The sequence below is a fragment of the Rhinolophus sinicus genome, chromosome 17, assembly GCF_057876585.1.
Source record: "Rhinolophus sinicus isolate RSI-liver-muscle chromosome 17, RSI-T2T, whole genome shotgun sequence".
NCBI classification, from domain to species: Eukaryota; Metazoa; Chordata; class Mammalia; order Chiroptera; family Rhinolophidae; genus Rhinolophus; species Rhinolophus sinicus.
The window spans coordinates 59136345-59140779 of NC_142517.1; the positions used below are offsets into that span (position 1 = coordinate 59136345).

At 39.9% G+C, this 4435-nt stretch overlaps 1 protein-coding gene across 1 annotated transcript in view; it reads right to left on the reverse strand.

Moving 5' to 3' along the window:
- Positions 1-3988, reverse strand: part of RUBCN (rubicon autophagy regulator) — a 59120-nt gene extending 55132 nt beyond the window's left edge. Inside the window, exon 1 of the mRNA XM_019723649.3 lies at positions 3851-3988. The gene's annotated coding sequence lies outside the window, so the exon portion shown is untranslated. The remainder of the gene's footprint in view (positions 1-3850) is intronic.
- Positions 3989-4435: the final 447 nt, after the last annotated feature.

A 4435-nucleotide genomic window follows, 5' to 3' on the forward strand; every position in this document is an offset into this window, starting at 1 on the left:
TGTAGCTCCCTGCCACTCTAGCTGGAAAACTGGGCCAAGAGAAGGGATCCTCTACTGAGGGGAAAGAGAGCAATGAGAGTTAGTCCAGCCTGGGCTCTTCATCCCAGAGCAAGGAGGCCAAGGGGCAAAAAGAGAAGAAGCATAAGAGAAGGATAAATACCTAAAGGCCCCATGACCCTAGAGTCTTGGCTCTCCAGACGCTCCTAGACTACCAATCTATTTAGTACAAATTGAGGATTTTTTTTTTTTTTTAAGAAATAGGGGGAAATTATGTGATTTACATAAATTTGTGTAGCTTCAGAAAATTCCACAATTAGTCCTTCAGTGAACTGGCCTAGAACCCTTGGTGGACAGGGCCCCACCCTGCTCAGAGAAGACAAAGCCTAATAAGGAGTGAGCTAGAGGTCCTACCCCTGAGTCCAGGAAGAATTCCCCTTCAAGTTCCCCTGCCTACCCAGAGCGGTTTCCCTAGTCAGAGAAAACTGATGATGATCAGGGACTTGGAGACCAGTAATGCTTCCAGCTATACCTGCAAACCTGCCTGTCACATTCTCTGCTATATCACTATACTGTGTAGCACTGGGTCTTGCACATACTAGAACCTCGAACTCCATTTGAATAAATGAACAGAGGAATCCTGAGATCAAAAGACAGAAGACTAGAACAAGCTAGAAAAGCTTAGAACAAAGGAAAAGGGCAACGCAAAAGAGGAACAGGATGCTATAGTAAAGTGGCAAAGAAAAAGTTACTATAGCAGAAAACAATGGCAAAGGGGGGTAGAGTAAGAAGAATTGAGCAGAAAAGAGGAAAAGAAGTGTGCTGTATATATAAGTAGCTTAAGAGAGTTAGGTATCATAATAATAGTTATATCTAGCTGATCCATATTATACCTAATACAAGTTACAGCCAATTCCCTTATTATACTAGCATACTAGTATAATAAACATCAGTGTTTGAATTCTACAACTCCTCTTCTGAAAAACCAAAGAATTGATACCAAAATCAGACAAAGACATTACAAGAAAAGGATATAACACACCGATATTGCTCATGAAAAGAGAAACAATAGCCTTGACAAAAATATTAGTAAACCAAATCCAACAATATATTAAAAAAATAATAAACCATGACCAAGTAGTTTTATCTTAGAAATGCATGGGTGATTTAACATTTGAAAATAAGTCAATGTAATTCACCATACTAATAAATTTAAAAAGAAAAACCATTTGGTCATCACAACAGATGCAGAAAAAGCATTAGATAAAATTCAACATTCACTCATGATTAAAACTCTCAGTAAACAAGGAGTAGAAGGGAACTTCCTGAACCTGATAAAGGGCATCTACAAAAAAATCTGACATCATACTTAACGGTGAAAGACTGAGTGCTTTCCCCTTGGGGATGGGGATAATGAGACTAAATGTCCACTTTCACCACTCCTATTAAACATGGTACTGGAATCCCCAGTCAGTGCAATAAGGCAAGAAAAAGAATAAAAGGCATAATTATTGAAAGCAACAATTATGTTGAGTGAGATATTCCAGATAAAAAAGAGTATATTGTATGATTCCATTTCGATAAAATTCTAGACAATTCAAATTAATTTATAGTGACAGAAAACACACCAGTGGTTGCTTAGCTAGTGGTTGGGGGAAGGATTACAAAGGAGCACAAGAAAACTTTTGGGGATGATAAATATATTTATTATCCTCATTATGGTGGTGTTTTCACAGATATATACACTGTATACTTTAAATACGTCTTTTATTGTCTGTCAGTTATACCTCAATAAAGCTGAAAAAAGGGAGGCTTAAAAGACATCAAACTAATTAAAAAAGTTAAGGTTTATATACATAAGAGCTGTGCTTACCTTTGAAGAGAATGTAGGTCTCTTGTGAAAAGATAGCCAGTACATGTTAATTGAAAAGTAGAATGTTGTTAAGGTTGCTGGATTTAGCGAATAAAAATATAAGACTCCCAGTAAAATTTGAATTTCAGATAAACAGCAAATAATTGTTTAGTATAAATTATCCGAAATATCGTATGCAACATACTGTAGCAAAAACTTTTTTGCTGTTTATCTGACACCTGGGACAAACTTATACTAAACAATTATTCCTTATTTATCTGAAATTCCAAATTAACTGGTCCTGTATTTATCTGGCAATCCTAGATATTGTCTTATCTACAATGTATGAATTCAAGCCTCTAAAAGGGCAGCTGCTTGAATTCTGTGTTTATTTTGACGTAAGTGAAGCTGCTGAATGGCTGCATGCTTAGTGTCCAGTACAGTGCCTCACTCACTGTAGGTGCTTAGAAAATAGTTTTTGCTTTGCAAGCTGGTGAAGATTGGGACTGCATCCATCTTGCTCACCATTTCATCCCCAGGGCCTATTACAATGCCTGGTACTCAATGACTATATGATTAAATGAATAGTTGCCTCTCATGCTCCAGAAAATGTCAGGGTTGACCTTGTTGCTCCAGCCTTTGTTGCTCGACTTTTTGGACGAACCCTGGTGCTGATTTCTTGGCTTGTCTCCCTCTTCACTGTTGCTGTGTCTCGGGCTGCTTGTGTGTGACGTACCTATCCTTACCTAAAATGCCTCTTGTTTTCCCCTTTGGAACCTGGGTGATTTCTCTGAGACTCTGAGACCCCACGGCTCTTGGGAAAAATGTGGAAGTCTGAAACACAATAGCTAGGTTTGCTTATGAAATATTAGGGTATGTTCCCTTTAGAGCTAAGGAGATTTGGGATGGGGCTTAGTTTTGGGGAGAAGACCAGAATAAAAGGGAATCTTTATATACTAGTTGTGAGAAGGATTTTATACAATTGGGATTTTTATTATCTGTCCTATAAATACCTGAAGTACAAAAATACATCCAAATTCTAAATGCATTATTTTTTTCCGTAAAATTAAGAAGTTAATCTAAGGTTTCTCCCTGTAGTTTACACCCACAAATAAGCAGAGATTGTAGAAGTTATTTCTAGTGAGAGAAGGATAGTGTGGAGAAATATGTCTTGCGCTTAGGTTTTAGAACTGAAAGGATCTGAGGAATAATTAAGTATAACATATATGTAGTATAACTACTTCCTTGTTTTGAAGATGGGTATGAGGTCCACTCTCCCAAGTTCATGCAGTGATCTCATGACTTAAGTGAATGAAAAAATACCGCTCAGTAAAACCTAGGTCTCCCTTGTACTTTTATCTTTATAACCCAGTTTCCCTCGTTCTTAGCAGTTAGGAGAGGGATGGCAGCTGCAGGGTGCAATAGTAGTAAAATAAAGCACATTGTGCTAAAAACTACCCACTACTCTCCTTGACATGCCAAATATTGTTCTTGGATCTTTTTGAGTCCAAACCTTCCTCCACCATTAAAGTTTCTTTTACCCCTTCATAGGTATGTCGTCGCCTGATTCACCCTTCTTATATGGTTATATTTTCGTCTAGGGGAAATATTAAGTACAGGCTACTGTAGTTTTGAGATATTTTAGGTCACTGGTTCCTTTCTATGCAAAAAGAAATTTTAGAAAGTGGAGAGGAGGAAGCTGGCAGAGATTTCTAAATGGACAGAATACCTGCCCCCGGTTTTTTCCATAGATGCCAATGTTTTAGATAGTTATACGCTGTTATGAAGATGATATAAACTAAATGCTTCCACACAAGCGCAGTGGAGGAGAAGGTAAGAAGAGAGGGAATATCACGTTTTGTAAATAGAAAAGTTACTATGAAAGAATTCGTTAAATATTAACATTTTCCTATAGGGACGATTAGAAAGAAAATGAATCCTATGAATTCCCAACGCAAATGAATTAGAGAAAAATGCAGCCGAATAAGCAGAGGTACTTACCTCTCTTCCAAGGGAAGATGAGGTCTTTCTTATTAAGGTAGCGAGTACCGTGCACGATGTTTTGAGAATACCGGTTGAGAAATGGTACAGACAGGGAAAACGTTAGCATTTACTTTTATTGGTATGGTGACGCAAGAATTGTCACTGCAGCCTTTGCTTTGCGTCCAGACGTGGCGACTCTGCATGCTGCAGGTGGAGAAGCTGGCCACGGAGAGGGGAGCTGGGACGCAATTCTGCAATCTGTGCTCACAGGGGTCTGTCCAGCCTCCGAGGCTGCATTGCAGTGGGGTGTGAAAGGTTGGTGTGTACCAAAGCTTACGGACCTTTCTATAGCAGGAGGGATTCGAAGGACACGGAGAAGCATGATCTCATTTGAGGCATGTGATTGTGAGGTGCTCAGGGTCCAGCATCAGCCAATTGAGGAGGAAAGGCGAACTGCTGAAACCACGGCCCTTGCAAGCGCCGAGTAGCGAGTGCAATGTCTCCTCCTGTCCAGCAAGGGCCGCTAGGAGCAAGTCCCAGCGTGGGGCCGCTCCGGTCGCCCGCAGGTCCCGTAGCCCCTCCCCCGGACCCAGCCGCGGTTGG